Below are 21,964 nucleotides of genomic sequence, written 5' to 3' on the forward strand. Positions count from 1 at the left end.
AGGCTGCTTTCATGTCCTTGATGACCTTGGCCAGTTTCACAAGCTCTCCAAATCCCAGGATGGCAGTTAGGAGGGACACCAGCAGCCAGCTGGGCCAAAGATGAGCAAGGGGAGACCATTAATCCCACTCTGCTTGAAGCTCTGCAGGGAGGCTGCACCCACCCTCACCCAAAATAATCCATTTCGGGCTTGGAGAGCCCTCATTTTTGTCTCTTTGTCCCATTCACTCACAACTCTTGGCTTAACTCTCAGGGGCCAAGCTGAGCAGCTAACCTTCTTTAATAGGATAATGACTAAGGTGGTCAGGGGGAAATTCATCAGAAAGAAAGTCTCTGCTACTAGATCTGTATCCCAAAGAAATCATAAAAAGGGGAAAGGACCTACATTTACAACAATATTTAAAGCAGCTCTTTTTGTGGTGGTTAACAAATGGAAATTGAGAGAGGAGATGCCCATGAATTGGAGAGTGGCTGAACAAGTTGTGGTATATAATTGTGAAGGAATCCTACTGTGCTGTAAGGAATGATAAGCAGACAGATTTCAGAAAAAACCTGGAGATACTTACATGAACTGATACAAAGTGAAGTGAGCAGAACCAGAGCACTGTACACAGTAACAACCTTGTGTGATGACCAGCTTTGATGGACTTAGCTCCTCTAAGCAATACAATGATGCAAGACTATCCCAAAGGATTCAGGATGGAAAATGCCAGAATGCTTTCCAGACAAAGAACCGATGGAGTCTGAATGCAGATTTTTTCCTTTTGGTCTATTTCTTCTTTCACAACATGACTAATATGGAAATGTTTTACATGATTGCCCATATATAACATACCAAACTGCTTACCGTCTTAGGGAGGGGGCAGTGGAAGGGGGAAGAAAGAAAATTTGGATCTCAGTTTTTTTTAAATGAATGTCAAAAGTTGTCTTACGGAATACTCTGAAAAAGAAAAGGGCTTCTCCATGTGATCCCTGCGCTTGGCTCCTGGAAGAGCCAGATGTCTGAGATCCTGCTTTTAAACATCATTTCACTGGAGACAATATCTGCTGTGTGAGGAAGGGGCACTTGTAACTAGATGGTGTCTAAGGTTCCTATCCAAATGTTGTGTGAAATCATGGCTAGGAAGGTGGACTTGGAGTCCAGAAGAGTAGGACTCAAATTCTGTCTCAAATACTAAATGCATGACTCTGGAAAATAGGGAAACACACCTTAGCTAAGTCATTTACACTCTCCAGGGATCAGCATCTTCACCTGTGAAATGGAGATTTGGGGATCATAGATTTAGAGCTAGAGGAGGCCTCAGAGGCAAGGTAGATCAACCCCCTTCCTATGAAGATGGGGAACTGAGACTCAGAGAGAGGAAGCAATTCACCCAAAGTCACATCGTTAATGACCTCTGAACTTCAAATTCCTCACCTGTACTGGTCATAGGATTGACATCATAATGTAGTTACAAGGTGGTCAGGGGAGACATTTAAAGGACTCCAGAAATGCTCACTGTCTTTCTAACGACAGCTGCTCTTATGATCGCCCTTCCACATTCAGGGAACCTTAGGTTTAAGGGTCACAGAGACCTGAGAGGTCAAATCTAATCCTTTGATTCTACAGAAGAGATTAAGGCCCACATGGAATATGCAACTCACCCAGGGTCACACAGTTAAGAAATTCCAGGGATGAGATTTGAACTCAGGTCCAACACTATTCACTGGGTTACATAGACTGCCCATGATCTAGTCATCCTACCAGACCACACTCAGAGGCTCAGGGGAGGGAATGTAAGAAAATACTTTTCCAGTCATTCAATAAGGATTTATTGAGTGCCTACTATGTGCCAGACACTGTACTAATGGTTACAGATACAAGGAAAAGTAAAAATAGTCTTTGCTTTCAAGGAGCTCACAGCCCAGTGGAGAGATATGTCTGAACAAGAGAAAGACAGCAGAGACTGGAGATACAGTCAGTGAAGGTAGTAGAATTAAAGGGAAACAGAAAAGGCTTCATGTAGAAGGTGGGGTTTTAGACAGGACTCAAAGGAAGGCAGGGAAGCCAAGAGGCAGAGAGGAGGGAGAGCATTCCAGGCCTGGGGGATGGCCAGATCTTTTGCAAGAAATAGTAAGAAGGATAATGTCGTTCACTTAGTGTGTTGGAGGGAATAAAGTGTAAGAAGACTGGAAAGGTAGAAGGGGGCCAGGTTGTGATGGACTTATTAAAGTCAAACACCATAAACTGCTATACAAACACCCTCCATCTTTTTTAACACCCAAGTGATGAACCAGAAAAGGTTTGACCCTTCCAGGTATCTGTCATTGTTGAGTTATTTTTCAGTCGTGCCTGACTGTTTATGACCTCATCTGGGGTTTTCTTCACAAGCATACTGGAGGGATTTGCCATTTTCTTCTCCAGTTCATTTTACAGATGAAGAAACTGAGGTAAACAGGGTTAAGTGATGTTCTCAGGGTCACACAACTAATAAGTGTCTGAGGCCAGATTTGAACTCAGATCTTCCTGACTCCAAGACAGGTGCTCTAATTACTGTGCCATCTAGCTGCGCCATGAGCTCCTCAAATGCCTAAACACAGCTCTCTTGTCTGCTGAGGCTTCATGTTTAAACTGAACATGCACAGTTCTTTTAACGATTTCCTCATGTAATGTGGACTTAAGGCCTTCCCCATCCTGGTGGCTCTCCATCTTATCAAGGTCTGTCATAAGCTCAGTGCCCAGACCTGATCAGAAGACTCCAAATGAGTTCCAACCAGGATAGGAATGTGATGAATGGTGGTCATTAGTGCTTTGGATGACATGAAAAAGAGATCAGTCCCTAGTCAGTAAGGTCTTGGTCTTCTTAGGGTGGCCCCTCCTGGGGTCAGTTCATCATTTTTCTACCCTCAAGGGATTCTTTAAGGCAAGAGTAGGGAGAGAGAGCAAGAGGACGTAGTACTCCCTATCATCCTTGTGAGAGTGAAACATCTGAGGAATTAGGATTTTGCCCTTTGATATTACCCCTATAGGGGAAGAAAATCCATCATGGCTAGACACTCCTGACCCTATTCTGGGAAAGTCCAGTCTCCATGACATACCTATCCAAAACTTAATAACCTAGTTTCAAGTCTATAAGTGAAATGTCTAGTTCTTGACAAGTCTATTAGCTGTCATTCTGCAAACCTTAACACCTGAGGTCTTCCTCACCCTGGTCTTTTCCCCTCTTATCAATGCCTTTCATAATCTCAGTCCCCAGAGTGGACCAGAGTAGTACAGATGAGGTTTAACGAAAGGAGGACTTGACAAGTGGTGCCATTAACTCATTGGAACTGAGACCCGTGGAACTGAGCAAGCTGTCAGGGGACCTTCGTGTGAAAGGAGCAACTGCTCCCTGCTTGCAGGCAGCTGTGTGGCAGTGGGAAACCCTGGGCTAAGAGCTGTCATACCTGGCCTCAAACTATGCCTCTCCAAATGACTTACTGTGTAATCTGGAGAAAAGTCACTTCTTTGCAAAATGGAATTCCCAATATCTTCTTGGCTTCCTTCCCAGGGCTCTTGAGAGGAATCCCTGAGAAAATGGATAGAGAAGCTCTTTAAGAAGTATAAAACAGTATGTGATGTGAGGGATCAGTATTAACAGAACTCGGTTTTTCCATTTTAATCTTATGTTCCAATCTAGCTTATGAGCTCCTTGGGGCATCAGGGGTGAGTCAGTGCACAGAGTGCTGGGCCTGGAGCCAAGAACTGAATTCAGATCTAGCCTCAGACATTTCTAGCTGTATGACCACAGAACACGTAACTTGCCCTCTGTCACCTCAGTTTCCTCATCTGTAATACGGGGATAATAAGATTTCTCAGGGTTGTTGGGAGGATTAAATGAGACACCATTTCCAAAATGTCGTACAGACCTTAAAGAGTTATATCAGTACCATAATATCATTATTATTGGGAAATGGAGCCAGGTCAGAGGCATGATCTCCTGAATTGTTTCTTGAGATCAAGGTCATCTCCTTTTTGTCTTTATGTCCAGCACAGCCTCTGGTACAGAGCAAGGGCTTCATGAATGTTCTGTGATTCATTCATTGATGGATAGACCAACATTAACACAGCTGGGTACACAGGGGAAAGCGACTCAGTCATCGGGGACGGACTGGAGAATCAGGGAACACTCACCAAGTCATTGACAGAAGTTTGACTTGACTACATATACTTTTATACAGAAATACTTATGCCTCTAGGTGATGTTCAGAATTGTCTTTTATCTCCTCTCCCCTCACACCTCTTTCTTTCACCAATCTCCAAACAAAATATTCAGTAACCAGTGAGAAATCACCTGCAGAGGAGGCCAGCTACTCTAAGGGAGAGGAGGGGAGGGGAACACTCCTCCCCTTCCCCCAACAAAGCACTAGACAATCTTCCTTCAGGCTTCACTTGGTACAGAATTCTCTCATCAATGGTTTCCATGGTGACAGGCAGAGGGAGTGATGGAGGGTGATGCGGTGAGACCAATTCCAAGGGCTGGATCATCTTCCATATTCATCAATTCATGTAACCAAGGTTGGAAGCGGGGGTAGGGTCGAGTGGTTCAATGGTTCCTGGAAGGTGTGAGCCCTGAGATCATCCTGTAGCCCTGTCCTGTACTATTAGAAATTTATTAACAATAATAGCAATGATGATAATTGTGGTAAGAAGGCTAATGTTAAGGGATCTGGCTTTGGATTCAGCAGTCCTGGCTTTTCATTCCAACCCATCTTCCTACTTCCTCTGTGACTTCCGATAAGGCTCTTGTCCTGTCTACATCTCACACCTGTAAAAATACAGGGTTATAGTCAATGAAATTACAATCATGTGGAGAGAATTTTGAACATCAGTAAGGTAGGTCCTGAATTAAAAGTTTACCTCTGACCATTATTTAGCTGTATGACCTGGAGTCAGAAAGATCAGAACTTAAATCTGGCCTCAGATACTTATTAGGTGGATGACCCTAGGCAAGTTACTTAACCTCTGCCTGCCTCAGCTTCCCCAGCTGTAAAATGGGGACAATAAGAGCACCCACCTCCCAGGGTCATTGTGAGGATCAAATGAGATCCCAAAGCACTTGCCCTTTCATCATCAGCATCGCCATGATTCTTCCTGAGCAAGTTTGCCTACATTCTGGAAGGCTGGGTCACTCATCTGCAGAAAGGGGAGGAGAGTAGAACCAGGGCTCGCCCCAGGGGGCACCTGGGCTTCTACTTAGCCTGCCTCCTTCTCAGGGTTGGGGTGAGGCTCAGAGATGATCATGGCCTCCTATGTTTAGAACATAAAGCTTCACAGTCTAAATACCAGCTTCTTCATTTTACAGATGAGGAAACTGTAATGGCAATCAAATTAGGGTCTTTTGCTGGTTTTGTTTTACTAAAAATGCCCCTGATTGAATAATGTGATTGGGGAGGATCTTCCCAACCCATTGATGCATATGCCCATTGTGGGAAGCTTGATTAGGGGAGTCGTTTTCTTGTTTTTTTAGGGTCCCAAGTACCTTTTACTTTTTCTATTGAGGTACTGGGTCAGAGGGTTATGCCCTCTGGCTCTAAAAAGTGTATAAATACTCTGAGGGTGAGGTTTTGCTTTAGGGGCATAGTTTTTGGAAGGTCTGTGTGCCAGATGAGGCTCTGGGAAGCCACTAAGTAGCCTCCCTGACTTTTTGAAAACCCAGATTTGGTGCTTCCCTCTCTGGTAAAGATATATGTGTGTTAGTGGTTAGGCAGTTTAGAAGCTCTGTCGATTTTTGATTTCTCTGAAATTTTGACTTTGATTTTCTCTGTGCTCTATTAAAGTGATTGTTAACCCCTTGAAAGCTGCCTTTCCTTTTATGAATGCAGACCTAAGGACTTGTGGTAACAGGGCCCCCTGTGTATGTTGGAATGCTTATTGATACAGAAATAGAGGGGAAGAGACCTGCTAAGCTTCCTGCAGTCAGTGAGTGACAGTCAGGAATATTTAGGAAATGTTAAAATGCTATATACCCTTCAGTTAAGGTCCCTTTCAATGCTACCTCCTATCATCAAAATATAATAACTTGGATTTACATGTATATAGTGCTGGATAGATTGCAAGGTATTTTATGGCTGAATTCATTGAACATAGGTCTGACCATGTCACTCCCCTCCTCAACAAACCTCCATGGCTCCCTATTGCCTTGTGAATAAATCTGCTCTGTTCAACTTAAAGGTCTTCACAACCTGGTCTGGAACCCTCTTTCCAATCTCACTGCCTATTATTTCCCTTCCCACTAGTTACATAATCTCCCTATCCATTCCATCGTTTCCATCCTTTCCTCTACCTGGACTGGCTTTCCTTCTCTCCTCACTGTTAGAGAATCCTTCTCTTCTTTCAAGATGCACTTCATAGAGCGATGACACTTTCCAATTTTGGAAGCCTGGCCCGGTCCCCCAAATGGTTCAGATCTCCTTCATTAACTGCCATGAATTGGCTTTGTATTTATTCTTTCCATCCTTCCAGATGCCCTTCTTGGGTCTCCCACGCATATGCCAACTCCTGGCCAACAGGGACAGTATTTTTCTTGGCTGTGTTATCTTAAGCCTTAGTACAATGCCTGGCACCTAGCTGAGGCTCAATCAGTCTTTCTTGACTGATTAATTGATACATAGCTTTTCCATTGGTTATTTCATCTGAGCTTCCCCATGAGATAGGACAAGCAAGCCACCACAAGACTTGGAACCAAGAAGGGCACTGGAGGCCATCTTGTTTGACCCCCTTATTTTACAGATCAGCAAACTGAGGCTCACCAAGGGGAAGGGGATTTAACAAGGTCCCCCAGGAGCGAAGAGGAACAGATTGAAGATTCAAGGCTGGCTTTTTGGGCCTCAGTGCTGTTTTCTCACTGTACCCAGATGCCTTCTCCGTTCCCATTTGGGATTTTAAAATAAAACAGTGTTTCATAGAGAAGTCCAACTTCCCTTTCAAATACAAGCAGCATTCTTGACTCATCACTGTATCTTTAGGAATTGAATCCACTTCTCCACGCACATTCCTATGTATTCTCTCCTCTCTCAAACCACCTTTGCATCCTTAGCTCCTCACCTGGCACAGGCCATCTGTATGGCATAGAATGCCAGGTGACAGAGAACCTTTGACCTTCAAATCTACCCCTCTCTTTTTATGGGGCAAGGGACTAAGGCTCAGAGGGAAGAGACTTGTCCAAGGTCTCAGAACCAGAAACAGTGACTAATTCTGTCACAGCTGCCTCCCAATTCACAGCTGTGTCTGCAGCTGCTGCTGCCATTCAAGGAAGAAAAAAAGTGGAGAAGAAATAACAAACAGAAATTGTTGGGTCAGGCCGAAATCACACATGCACATGTCTAGGTATCCAGCGTCATTACAGATTTTAGAATGTTTAATACTATTATAATTTATTTAATGTATTGTAAATCTAATACAACATACTACAAACAGATAGCCTTATGTAATGGGAAGCACAGTCAACTGGGCCTCTGAAGTCTTTTTCAACTCTCTGTCTCCAATGCTAAGATCATTGGGGTAACAATCAATGCCCATGGTGCTTTGCCTGCTGTCAATCCACCCTGTCGGCTGGGGAAGGGGGGATGTTGGCAACCCTGTTTGGAGGCAAGCATAATGGAGGGAACTGCCTCCACTTTTTAGTACTAGCAAATATTTATAACTCTTCATGGGCCTTCAATGGACTGCTAGCCTCCAACATCAAATCGTGTAATCCTCTGTGTAGGTAGACATGTGGGAGCAATGTTGGAGAGGCCTCCTTTGACACTGTGGATCACTCTCCTCTCCTGGATACTCTCTCCTATCTACATCTTGGTGACACCGCTCACACCTTGTTCTCTTTCTATATGTCTGACTACACTATCTCTTTTATTAGATCTTTGTCTTGGTCAAATATGCAGAGGTAACTTGGATCGTTTTCTCTTCTCCCTCTATATTATTTCACGTTATGGTCTCATCAGCTCCCATTGATTCAAGTGTCTTCTCTCTGCAAGGGATTCTCAAATTTCCTTCTAGTCCCAGCTTCTCTGCTGGCTACAGTCCTGCTTCCCCAGCTGCCTGTTGGACACCTTGGACTGGATCCTGTTTAAGACATTCCATTTGACATCTTCCATGCAACATGCCTCAAAAGAAACTCATTACGTTTCCTCTAAAATCTTCTCTATTATTGCCAAGGGCAACACCATCCTCTCAGGCCCCTCAGTCTGACACCCTAAGTGTCCTCCCTGACTCTTCACTCTCCTGAACCACCCTCATCTCCAGTCACTTATGGAGGCTTGTTTCCCTAGCTTCATAACATGAGATCTATGTATCACCTCTGACATTGACCCCACCCTGGTACAGGCTTTCATCACCCCATGCCTGAAATACAGCCATATCCTGCTGGGTGGTCTCCCTGCCTGAAGTCTCTCCCCACTCCAATCAGTCCTAGAGCATAGGTCTAACCACACCCCTGCCTCTTCCATTAAGTAAACCTGAGGGGCTCCCTCTCACCTCTGGGATCAAATGTAAATTCCTCTATTTGACTTTCAAAGTCTGCTCTTCCCTTCCAGTATTCTTACACCTTTTTCCCCTCTCTGCATTTTATGATCCAGTGACACAGACCTCCTGTTTGTGTATGGGGAACTTTTCATCCACTAAAACCCCTAGACGGTTTTTTTCAGATGAACATTATTTAGCCATTTAGACCTGCATCTCTCATTCCATTCATGGGAAGGTGAGTTGTTGAATCAACCCAATTGTACCCTGCCACATCCTTAGTATAAAAGGATGCTCCAAAAACAGTTCTCCATATGCAAGATTGAGATGAGGGATTGTGGGAAGGATGATGTCATAATGGGGGAGGGTTATGCTGGTAGTTAAAGTAACCCCTGAGGGTGAGCAAAGATACTTTCTAAGGCTAAAAAGCTTTCGTAGGCTTATAGTAAAATAGATAATATATAGATGAATACATAGATAGACAGACAGACTAACAGATAGATAGATAGATAGATAGACCATTTAAGCACTAATCATGTACCAGCCCCTGTGCCAAATGCTAGGAATAGTGATAGAAGGGGGAAAATAGTTCCAGTGGTGGGGAACCTGGGACATGTGGCCTTGAGGCCACAGGTTCCCTCTCCCTGGGACTGTCTTTGTTTCCTTTACTATGGTTTTGTTCTGTGAAGTTTGGATTCAAAGGGTCACATTTGAGGACATAGACGGCCACATGTGGCCTCAAAGCCACAAGTTCCCCACCTCTGGCAGAGTTTATATTCTGATGGAGGAAAAGAGTATCTAAAAGAGATCTGAAAAGTGGGGGACAGGAAGGTAGAAGGGGGTGGAGACAAAGTGTGGAGGTCTGGATACCCAGCAGCAGTGAGAACAAATGATCATAGCTGAACTGAGAACTTCATGGAGGCCCTGGGCAGGAACTCATCCATTAAAAGAGCCCACAGGATGGAGTCAGTGTGAGGAGGCAGCTGGGACGGAGCTGAAAAGAGCCGAAAAACCAAAGCAGAAGAGAAGAGAAATGGAAGGAGCCTTTGAGATTGTGTCATATAAAGCCCTCCCCATCCAGATGAGGCTGGTGAGACACAGAGAGATGGAGCGTGATGCTCAGTCATGCAGAGCAGAGATGGAGGAGCTCCGGTGCAAACCTGGGCCTCTGCTTCCAGACCGATGAGCCCCCAGAACTGTCATAGTTCAGGAGAAATGATATTTTTTTAATAAACAAAAAGCAGAAGGTTGGGGACCTGTGTGACCTTTTCTGACCAGTGATGTCTCCAGGAGAACCAGGGGCCTTTTACCAAGCAAGTTTGTGGAAGCGCACCTTGTTTGAACAATGCATTTCCCTAAAGCGCTGACCTTTTATCATGGGGTAATAGATTTAGAGCTAGAAGATATTATATTTTAGAGCTTCAGAAGCACTGAAGCTAATCCTCAATCTTCTGTTGTGGTCGTTCCATCATTTCAGTCATATCTGACTCTTCATGACCCCATTTGGGGTTTTCATGTCACCATTGAATGTATAAAATGTCAAACACTTTGGAAAGACTTGAGTTGGGTTTTGAGGGATTAGGGAAGAGAGATCCAGATGTGTAGGTAAGTAGAAAAGCATGAGGAAAAGATAAAAGGGCCAGAATAAACATTGTATGGGTTGGGCTTGGGAGGCCTGTGTGGCAAGGTGAAAAGAACACTGGATTTGGAGCCAAAGGTACAAGCTCCCATCATGGCTCTGAACTTCCTGCTTGGGTCACATCTCTTTTCTCCTCTTGGTTTCAAGCTCTTTCTTTTTAAAATGAACAAGTTGGACTCAGTAGTCTCTGTGTTCCCTTCCAAATCTAAATCAGACCTTCACGGAGTTCCCTCTGGTCAATTCCAGAACCCAGGCTGCAGAGGCAAGCTTGGGTGGTTGGTGGAAAGTCCAATTCATACTCACAGGTATGGAAGTGATCAGACTTTTTTAAGCACTGTCCCCTAGACAAACTCAACACCCTTACTTCTCAGAGCCACCATTATACTTATGAAAACAGTCATTCGCTAAAAAATAAGAGTCATAGGCTAAGATTTCCAGAATGGAAAAGGATGTTGGAAGCCTTTTTTGTCATAACGAGACCCAGGGAACTGAAGTGATCAAGGTCACCCAGGTAGTAATCATCAGAAATGAAATTCGAACCGGGTCCTTTTGTCATTATGGCTAATGTTGCTTCTGCTGTTCCAGGCTGATCCAGCCACCTTTACCTCCAGCTATGATAAAGTTTGCTAAATCAGCAAAAATAGTTCATTCCCATCCTCTGTCTACAGTTATTTCCCAGTTGTATTTTCTGTAGGTGGTAAAACTAACACTGTCCAAAGAGTATAGCTACTAGCTAGATTTCCCCCATAGTTGTGACCCCAAATAATTGTGAGATAGATGTCAGTTACCACTTTGCTGTTCACAAGAAAGAATGCAAACAATGTCATAGAAATGCGTGTAAATATCGCACATTGTCAGGTATCCTCCATCAAAACATTACTTGATTTCATTCATGGTACATCCAAATAATATCCACGCCCCAGGAAACGTGCTCTAATGGAAAGAATGTTGGATGGAGAATCAAGGAAATCTAGGTTCAAATTTTACCTCCGGCACTTGCTGAACTTTGCAAAGAGTCAAGTGATGTGCCATATCTGAGCCTCAGTTTCCTGATTTGTAAAATAATGCTAATATGACTATAGTATCAGACTCATAGGACGGAGGAGAGGTTTCATATATTATAGGTAAAGTTTCTATGTGGGAAGCAGCCATTACCAGTATTACCTATAATTAATCTCTTCTGTATATTTGTCATTAACCCTTTGCCTTTTGAAATCACCAGAAGTCTTTTGTATCCATTTTTCTTCCTCCTAGAAATTAGCCCTGGGGTTGGGGGCTGGCAGGGAGGTCCCATCTGGCTTTGTGATCTTCCACAGATGTCAAGGTTATTTACTAAGTCTATCAATACTCTGTGCCCAAGTATAAGCCACACCTGACCCTAGTAGCTCATTCTCCAAAGACCGAGTCCCATTTGGCTCTTTTTGCTTAAAGCACAATTTCTCACTAACTCCCTAGTTTTCCACTGACTGTTTTCGTCCCTGATTGATAAACATGTTCTGACGCAGGCTTATAAAAGAAAAAAAACATTTGTGCCACTCACTGGAGCAATCTGCAAAAACAATTCTAGTTGCAAAGAGCTCGTAGGAATAAATAGCTTTTACAGCAGGGCTATAAAAATCCATATAAATTAGTGTTCGGCTTCTGGTAAAATTTAACGGCTAGCCTAGGCTTTGGGCTTTGGGCTTGAAAATTACCTTCCTCTTGCTTCCATACCCCATCCCTTAACTTACCACACCTGGCTGGTAGTCTCATTCTTTCTCCTTTGTATCTCTTTCTCCTTTATTCCCATAAACCCAGAGTATAACCTTTAAGTACAATCTTTTGTGTATGTGTGAGGTTTGAAGCAAATATCTCCAATGGAGGTTTCATTTCCAGGATACATAAAAATGGATTCATTTGCTCAATGATCTAAGGCTATCAATAGGTATTTCTCAGGTTAAGAACACCAGGCTCTCTAGCTTCTAACAAAAAGATCTTGGTGTCAAAGTGCCAAACAAGATGACTTTTTGGGGGGATGGGGCTATAAAGCCAATGGCAGATTTGATTTTGCTTAACAACGCATATTTGTCACAATGGTTTGTTTTTCTTTCCCCCATCTCAGTTCAATGGGAGGGGGAGTGGGAAGAAAGAGGAAACATATTTCAGTTGATTTTTGAAAGTAAAAATTATTTTATAAAAAACAAAGAGGATTTTCAAACATTTGGGGGATACCAGCCAGAGTCACTTTATGCTAAGACATGATCAGTGAATATTGCTAGCATTAATTCAAAATTTCAAGAAATGTGGGTAAAATGACTCCTGGATTCCAGGGACCTGGTCATATGGCAGGAATACAAAGAAAAATCTTAAATATTCCCTGCTGTCAAGCATTTTACATCCTACTGATGATGTGCAACCTCTACTTGAATATAATGCCAGCTAATGTGAAGGAGACAGTGACTGGGGAGAGGAGGAGGAGCATGTTATCCTGGGGAACAACCTCCCTAGAAATCAAGAGTGCTGGAAATAATGGTGCTACCCCAATGTAGACTCCAGTTGAATGGGAACCTTTGAAGTTTGCTAGATGGGAGCACCCTTTCATGAAGGATGTTCTGTTAGGAATGAGAAAAGGGAATTGACAGAGTCGGGAAGCTGTGACCTGTGCCTGATGAAAAAGAGACAGTCTCTCCTCATTACCTGGAAGCATTTGCTCCCAATTTCCTCCCAGCTATATGTCCCAACAGAGAAGCTGCATTTGCACAGTTGAGGGCTTTCCAGGTTGGATACTGAGATGCCACACTTCTGAACTCCTGGGGTTCCTGGATTTGGACACGCCACACGATGCAGACACCTCTTTACTCTTCTAGATCATTGCAGCATGCTATTATGGCAACTGTTTTTTTTCACATTTTACTACCTCAGTCAACCAATGAGCTGCCTCAGCCTGGCACAGGAAACATAGCCAAGTGGACTCAAAAACTGGGCTTCCAGAGATGCTTGTGATCTTGGAAGTGAGTGACACTCTATTTACTTAGTAATTCCTATCTTATTGGCTTCCAAATCTATCCATCTTCCCACATTTCCAGTCATTATTCAGAGTGCCCTCAAGCTTTCAGACACTTGGTTTGCTGCCTAGGGATCATCCTCATCTGCTCCCACTCCCTCACTCCACACATCCAATCAGTTCCCAAATTTTGTCATTTCAGCCTCCACACCATCTGTTCTGGCTGTCCCCTTCCTTCCACTCACAAAGCCCCCTCCCTAATCATTTCCCATCACTATTTCAATAGCCTCTTAATTAAACTACTTCAATATCACCCTAATGGAATCCATCTTCCACACAGCAGCCAGAGTCGTTTTCCTAAAACACAGGAGTTGCAATGTATCCATAGTTACACAAATTTCAGTAGTTCCCTATTAGCCCTGGGAAGAAATGAAAACTTCCCACTTCGTCACTTAAAGACCTTCCCCACTTGGCTCCTTCCTACCTCTCCAGGCTTTTAAATATTGCTTTCCTCCACCAACTCTAGTCTAGTTATACTGTCTATGTGTTCCAGTCTCAGTATACCATCTCCCTCCTGTGTGCCTTTGCACTGGCGGTCACCAGTGTTAGTCTTCCTTCCCTTTACCTCTTATAATCCCTGGCTTCCTTCCATCTCTCTTTCAAGACTGAGCTCAGACACCACCTTCTGCAAAGCCTCTGTCCTGTAGATGTACACATTGTTCCCTCCATTAGAATATAGGCAGGAAAGGCTTCTGCCTTCTCTTTTTATCCCCACAGCTGGGCCCTGGTCAAAGGAAGGAAACAAAAGCAAACACTTCCTGTCCTCAAGTACCTCACATTCTATTTGGGGGAGGAGGGTAAACCATATAGTGATGCCATCCAAGTGGCTGGGGTTATGGGCACACACCTGCCAAAATCTGGAAAATCTACTTCAAGTTTTTGGCTTTCCCTCTATACCAGAGAAGAACTCTGAATTATTACAGTATTGAAGAATAAAATATGTTGATATTATACAGTGCTGTACAGTATTTTGTGCATTTCTGAGTTTCTAAATGTTTTCTGCATCATCTGCTGGCCTTTGTGTGTCATCTGCAGCTCCCACAAAACTCCCTCCAAATCCTCATTTAATTTCTCATGTTGACCTATGATATATTGAAACCATGATGGGGAAAATCACACTGTGGATGGCATAATGGTATACTTGCCTTATAAGATTAATGGGTTGGAAACACAGAATCTGAGTTCAGATCCCAGATGTGTCACTTATTAACTATGAGATCTTGGATAAGTCACTTCTCTTGGGTTTGAGTTCCTCATCAACAAAATAAGGAAACTGTGATACTAAGCAGGTAGCAATGTAAAGACTGACTAGAAAAGACCTTTTTTGGTGGAGTGGTTAAAAGCATGGGGTTGGTAGTGGGGAATTTTAGAAAAAAAAGCCTTATTCAGGATGTGAAATTTGGATTGAAGATTGAAAGAAAATAGAGATTCTAAAAGTCGGAAGAGAAGAGGGAGAACATTCCAGGCATGGATAAAATCCCTAGAAGTAAGAGATGAAATGCCACGTGACTTTACATTTGATTTTAATTTGCTTTCCTATTGCTCTGATATCAGATGAATAATTCTGACTCATTTGGGAAGAATAAGAGGTCTTCTCATGGGTCTTCCCACATTTATTTGACTACACTATTACCCTGGGGAGGTCCCAGAAGCCTAGATGTGACAGGAAGGTGTGACACTAAACACTGGAGCGAATCTTCATCTTCTCTGAGATTTAGAACTGGAAGGCCATTTAGTCTAGCTCCCTTATGTAAAGAGGCCCAGAGAGGGGATAGGACTTGCCCAGAATCACCTTGGCAGTACAAAGGAAAGTGGAGATTTTGTCCCAGGCTCCCTTACCCTAAATTCCACCTGCCGGCACAGATCCACAGCTATCTCTGACCTGATCCCAGCCTATTTGAGTGCTGAAGGAGTATTCCCAATTGCTGTTCTTTTAGAAATGATCTCCCTTATGACCTAGATGAAACAGCCTTTTCAGAGTGCATTTCTGGTCTTTACTAAACTGAATGTGGTCATTTAGAGTTATTTTCATTGATCTCTTCTCACAGACCTCATTGCGGTGCAGTAGATGGTGTGGCATAGAGAGGTCAGGGCCCATGGTCCCAGTGCTAGTCCTTCTACTACCTTGATTTGTGACCATAGACTTGACCCATCTCCAGGCTTCACTCTCTTTTATAAAATAAGGAGGCAGATGAGATGGTCTGCCAGGACCTTCCTAGCATCTCTCCAGTCACTATTCTCTAAGAATAAATGCCATTTACACAACACAGTTTGTGCTTAAACATCCCATGCCAGAGTCAACAGAACAGAGCTGACCAACCAGATCCATTAACTGCCTCTAACACCAAGAAGAAATTTGTGTGATGCATTGCTTCATTTCCTTAGGTTTCTGTAGCAGGAAATAATTACACAAAAAAATTTCCATTTCCACCAGACCCTAGGAGTTTCCCTTAGCCTTTACAAAAATAAAACATTTGGACCAAACTGGCTGAATGGAGACCCAGCTAGTTGGGTAAGTCAGCTTGTCTTCTCCTTTTCCCACTCCTTCTCCTCTCCAAAGGAAGGTAAATTTTGATGGCCAGAAACTGCCTGGTTTACTTGGGGTTTACTGGCTAGATTTCCTTTCCTTTTCTTTCTTTCTCTCTCTTTCTTCCTTCCTTTCTTTCTTTCTCTTTCTTTCTTTCCTTCCTTCTTTCCTTCCTTCCTTCCTTCCTTCCTTCCTTCCTTCCTTCCTTCCTTCCTTCCTTCCTTCCTTCCTTCCTTCCTTCCTTCCTTCCTTCCTTTCTTTCTTTCTTTCTTTCTTTCTTTCTTTCTTTCTTTCTTTCTTTCTTTCTCTTTCTTTCTTTCTCTTTCTTTCTTCCATTACTTTAAACCTGTTTCACTCTATAGCTCACAGATTTAACCACAATAGGTTCCTACCAAAGTTCCACTTAATGGCTGTATTGGGGGTTCTCCTGGCTTACAGTGAATGTCAATGGTCACTGTTTCTCTTTAGAACAAAAACCCTGAGGGTTTTACCTTCCCAGCTTGATTTTTTTCTTTTTCATTAAAGGAGCTATCCCTAGCCTCATTTTTAAAGAGGCCTATTCACTGAATGGGCATGACCTTCCTCAAAGTGAGAACCTGAAAAGGCCTTAGCGTAAAAGGGCCAGGGTCTTCCATTGCATCCTGGGCCATCTCCAGTCATTCTAATGAATATCTGGCCACTGAACCCAGGTGGCTCTGGAGGAGAAGTAGGCTGGTGATCTTGCGCAGCCCTCTCTCACTCAAATCAAAGTCAACTGCAAGTCATGTCATCATTTCTCTGATGTCATGGTCCTCTTTGAAAACAAAGGACAAACACAACATTTGGATTAATTCCTTATCCATAATGGCCAAAGTTCTCTTCATGATTTCAGTTTTCATCTTGTATTAGTTGCGCTCAGTAAGAGTACTACAGACTGACTAAGGCCCAGGGAAAAGCAAATTACCTACCCTGGAAGCCAAGAGGCAATGCTTAAAAGCTGTTCCTCCTTCATTGTGACCTAATCTTTCTCTTTTCTAGCCTTCTATCCCCCCTGCCCTATCCTTACTCATGCTTTATTCATAGTCTTGATCTTATAACTGACCAATTCAACTACATACATTTTCACTTGACTCCTTTGGCTCTTATCTCATTATGAGACTCCAGCCCTGGATTACATTCACTGTATCATCTTTATTTTCCATTCATAAGCTTATAGACTTTAGATCTTGAGTTGGAAAGTGCCTTAGAGGGTACCTGGTCTAAGTCCCTCATTTTATAGATGAAAAAACAGGCCTAAAGACTTTAAGTGACTTTTCCAAGGTTACTCAGGTTGTAAGCATTAAAAAAGAGATTCAAACCCAGGGCCTCTGATACCACATTAAGTCCTCTTTCCCCTGAAGTCTGTTAGAAAATGTCCCCAAACCATTATGCCTGAGTATAGAATAAGTTTGTGGGATACAACCTCAATTGCAACCTCATCACTACATAGCAATGCTCCTATTCTTCCTAAATTAGTTCTCTATCACAGTCTTCATGGTGACCAACAGCATGCTATGAGCCTTCTCTGCTCTGTTCTTAAACCTTAAACCACCTGAAACCACCTCCTTCAAAAGAAGCCCTAGTCTCCTATTTAATGAAAAAGCTGAAGCCTTGCATTACAGGCTTTCTCTTTTCTCTTCCTGCACACCTCAAAAGCCCCCTTCGTCATGCCCTACCTGTGTCTCATCCTTTTTCTATGGTCTCAAATGAGAAGGAGGCAGATTTCTTCCTTGCAAAAGTCAGGTCTTCCATGTGTGATCTTGACCACCCTCCTCTCCCATCTCCTTGGCAAGCTCATTCTCTCTATTATTTCCTCTCTTTCCTATCTTCAGCGTCTTTATATCCATTGACCTCTTCTTGACTACCTTACAACTTGCTCATGTCTACCTCACCCCAAATCAAGTCAAAACAAAAATTTTAAAAGTCTTCACTTGGCTTTGCATTCCCTCAGGGAATCACCATGTGTCTCTTTTTTCTTTCATGGTCAAACCTTTAGGATGAGTTGTCTATATTCCATACCTCCATTTTTCATGTCCTACTAACTTCTTGATCAATACCTTACAATTTGTCATCTGATACGACTTACCTGAAACTGCTCTCTTGGAGATTACTAGTGATTTTGTAACTTATTGATCCAATGTTCCTATAATTGTTTTCTTCTTTCTTGACCTCATTGTAGCTTTGCACACTGTCAATGACCTCCTTCTCCTAGAGACTCACCAGATGGTTGCCAGAGATAGTTTGGCATTCAGGAGACTCTGAAAGGAAGTGTGGAATGGCCTACCAAACACAAGGTCTACAGAACCATTGTGCTGACCTCATTGTGGTATGCCTGTGAAATCTGGACAGTCTACCACCACCAAGGCAGGAAACTAAATCAATTCCATTTGAATTGTCTTAGGGAGATTCTGAAAATCATCTTGCAAGATAAGGTACCAGACAGTGAGGTCCTTTCTTGAGCTGAACTGCCCAGAATTCAAACTCTACTTCAGAAAGTGCAACTCTGATGGCCTGCCCATGTTGTTCAAATGCCAAATGTACATTTACCTAGAAGCCTTTTTTATGGACAACTTGCACAAGACAGGCAATCACATGGGGGTCAGAAGGAGCGATGCAAGTCCAATCTCAAGGTATCTCTGAGGAACTTTGATTGTAAGCCATAGGAAACACTGGTCCAGGATCATCCATTGTGGGATGCCCACATCAAAGAAGTTGTGGGAATAAGTAAAAAAGGTGTCCATGCAGCAGCAGCCAAATGCCAAATTGAAACTAGATGATGGAAATTTGTAGAGAAACTGAATGGCAAGGTTGAGTAGCTTCCACCAGACATATTAAGCAGTTCATGAAAAACAAGAGAGAAAATAGAAGATGAATGTAATCCAGGACTGAAGTGTGGAAAGAAAAAGAGCCATTTCAGGACAAAAAGACAAGGCACTTCAAAATCAGTGTGAAGTTTAACTAGTTAACCATTAAGTCAAAACTTTAGAGGAGGGTAAGGCTTGATCAGCAGTGATAGACAAAACAATCAGCTAAGATGGAGTGCCTAGAGGTTGTGGTATGAGCAGAGAAAGGGGTTAGAAGGAGTGAAGCCCAAGGGAGAATTAGAAGGACAAAAAGTTCAGATCAAATAGAGGAATTTCAAAATTATGTCCTTGTGTATGAGTGAGGGGGGAATGAAGAATTAATGAATGAATGAAACAAATAATTAACTTTAAAAGCACTTTCTAAGATATGAATTTCTATATGAATTTGATGGAGTGGGAAGAAATAGTATAGTTCATCTCATTCCCCTTGCCCCATCATCCAACTACTCCACAAAAAACTAGAAAACAGAAACTCAAGAAAAATCCCAATGAGTTGTGTTTACAATCTAGGTTGGAATAAGGAGAATTCAGAAGTCTTCAGACACTAGAGATAGATTTAGTTAAGAGAGCTTCAGATGGAGCCTTCTAGCATGGAGATTGCACTGGAGTCTAGGACTGCATAATAGGGCATGAAAAAATCCCAAATACGGGATGGAAGGGTCTGATATTGTGTAGGAAGCAAAGATATATATCAATTGGCAACTCTTTCAGAACCTAGATCTGGAGTATAGGTTCTGTTTTCACTGAGGAGGGTATCCACATGTAGGTGTGGTGATCCAAGGTGGGCCTAAGGACTGTGTATTGGCAAGAAACAAGAACAGAAGTGATTTATAGCAGTGTGACTCTGACCCCTGACTGATATATGAAATCCAGCCCTTTGTCTTGAATCTGCACAGTAATAATCTTGATAGGGCACTCAGAGCAAGTAAAGCCTATAGTTCCATTTTCTGAAACTGCAGAACCTTCTATCTAGCTGGATCTAGCAACAGTTTCCTGGAACACCAATTAGGGGCAAGCCCATAGTAGTGCTGCTGAGACCCAAAATCAGGTCGGTCACTTACAAATCTCAGACCAGGTGGTCAGCTATCAAACTAGGTCCTGAATCAAACATTTGGAGTACATTAAAAGGTAGCCAATCTGAGCTATCTCTGAGATGCTTGAAGAATATATACGTGAAGAAAGGAAGAGAAAGACCTAAGGGAACACAAAACAGTTCCAAGCAGAACTCTCATATTACTTCAAGAAATGTGCAGAAAAAAGTTCAAATTCAGAAAGCAAGGTTGGAAGAATGAGCAAGCAAAAAGAATTTCAACCTAGAAAGCTATCATATTGGAAGAAATGCCCAAAAAAAAGTGAGAAGAAGAAAATTATTCCTAAGCATAAAAAAGAGAAAGAAAGCAAAGAAGTGAAAGAATTTGGGTACAAGTTCCACTAGAATTCCTAGCAAAAGATAAAGTAAAATTTTTTTTAATAGTTAAAATGATTTTATAAATAAGAACTACTTATCTATTAGGGAACAGCTTTTGGTTTTAATTGTTTATAAATTCTAGATATCAAATCCTTAATAAATTTGATACAAAGATTCCCACCCCAAAATAAGATAACACTACTAGAGGAAAGAATTGGAAAGAAAATGGGAGCTATGGAAGAAAAAAATTGGAAAGAGAATTAAAAGCTTTACACAAGAGATATAAAACCCTATCAGAACAACAGACCCCTTGAAAAATTTGAATGGACCAAAGAGAAGAGAACAGTTTGATCAAACAACAAAAAATGTTATAACAAAATCAAATGACTAAAAAAATAGAAGTATAAATTATCTTGTAGCAAAAAGAGATCAAGGATCTATGAAACAGCTCAAGGAGAGATTTTTAAGAATCATTAGACTATCTGAAAGCCATGACAAAAAAAAGAGCATTTAGATATATTATTTCAAAAACACAAAAGAAAACTGCCCTAATTTTTCAGGATGAGAGAAAATACAAATAAAAAGAATTCATCAATCACTTCTTAAAAGAAACCCTAAATAAAAACTCCCAGAAATATTATAACCAATACCTAGAGCTGGATCAAAGAAAAAAATACTGCAGTCATCCAGAAAGAAAGAATTCAAGGAACCAAAGAGCCACAGTCTGTATCAAAAAAATATTTAGCAGCCATACTGACAAGGAAATAGACAACTATGGATATTACATTCCATGATAGGTGGGGGGAAAGAGGTAGAGAGACAGGAGAGAGAGAGAGAGAGAGAGAGAGAGAGAGAGAGAGAGAGAGAGAGAGAGAGAGAGAGAGAGAGAAAGGAGAAAGAGAGATATTACAACCCAGAATAACTTACCCATTAGAACTGAGAATATCCTTATGGTGGAGGAATTGATCCTTTAATAAAATACAGGACTTTCAAGTATTTCTGATGAAAAGATCAGAACTGAGTAGAAACTTTGAAATACAAACTCAGGAATTAAGAGAAATTTAGTTTTAATTAAGTTTGATTCAGTTTTCTACATATTTTTAAAATGAGGCTTTTATCAGAAACACTGAAAGTAATAATTGTTTTCCAGCTTTCTGCTTCTCTTCCAATTTTGGTTTCATTGGTTTTCTTTGTGCAAAACCTTTTAATTTAATGTAATCAAAATTATCCATTTTGCATTTCATAATATTCTCTCTCCTGTTTGGTCATAAATTCTTCCCTTCTCCATAGATCTGACAGATAAACTATTACTTGCCCTCTTAATTTGTTTATTGCATCATCCTTTATGTATAAATGGTACCCATTTTGAGCTTGTCTTGGTATAGGGGGTGAGATGTTGGCCAATGCCTAGTTTCTGCCAAACTATTTTCCAAGTTTTCCAGCAGTTTTTGTCAAATAGTGAGTTCTTATTCCAGAAGCTGGAGTCTATAGGTTTAACCAACACATTACTGTAGTCATTTGGGCTGTGTCTTGTGTACCTAGTATAGTCCACTGATCCACCATACTGTTTCTAGGCCAGCACCAAACAGTTTTGATGATTGTCACTTTATAACATAGTTTCAGATCTGGTATAGCCAGGCTATCTTCTTTTGCATTTTTTGTCATTAATTCCCTTGATATTCTTTACCTTTTGTCCTTCCAGATGAATTTTGTTATTATTTTTTCTAGATCTCTAATTTTTGGTAATTTGATTGCCATGCCACTGAATAAGAAAATTAATTAAGGTGGAATTATCACTTTTATTACATTGGCTCAGCCTACCCATAAGCAATTGATATTTTCCTGCTTGGTTAGATATGACTTAATTTTTTCGTGAAAAGTGATTTGTAATAGTGTTCATATAGTTTGTGGGTTTGTCTTGCCAGGTTGATTCCTGAATGCTTTATATTTGTCTAGTTATTTTAAATGGAATTTTGCTTTCTAGCTC

The 21,964-nt window shown here is 41.8% G+C and overlaps 2 long non-coding RNA genes across 7 annotated transcripts in view; one reads left to right on the forward strand and one right to left on the reverse strand.

Annotated features, from left to right (window-relative positions):
- Positions 1 to 21,964, reverse strand: part of LOC140526849 (uncharacterized) — a 109,869-nt gene that overhangs the window by 49,987 nt on the left and 37,918 nt on the right. For 4 of the 6 annotated variants that reach the window (XR_011974579.1, XR_011974611.1, XR_011974584.1 and 1 more), the window contains exons 1-2: positions 4,153 to 4,242; positions 3,460 to 3,547 (exon numbers count right to left, since the gene is read on the reverse strand). This is a non-coding gene — a long non-coding RNA (uncharacterized lncRNA). Of the gene's footprint in view, positions 1 to 3,459; positions 3,548 to 4,152; positions 4,243 to 4,312; positions 4,399 to 21,964 lie in introns of those variants that run through there. The other 2 variants (XR_011974636.1, XR_011974629.1) reach the window with 2 other exon arrangements.
- LOC140527032 (uncharacterized) lies at positions 4,769 to 6,954 on the forward strand. Its single transcript, XR_011974653.1, has 2 exons — positions 4,769 to 4,854; positions 6,751 to 6,954. It is a non-coding gene; the product is annotated as an uncharacterized lncRNA (long non-coding RNA).

The sequence above is a fragment of the Notamacropus eugenii genome, chromosome 1 (assembly GCF_028372415.1).
Source record: "Notamacropus eugenii isolate mMacEug1 chromosome 1, mMacEug1.pri_v2, whole genome shotgun sequence".
In the NCBI taxonomy this organism is placed as follows: Eukaryota; Metazoa; Chordata; class Mammalia; order Diprotodontia; family Macropodidae; genus Notamacropus; species Notamacropus eugenii.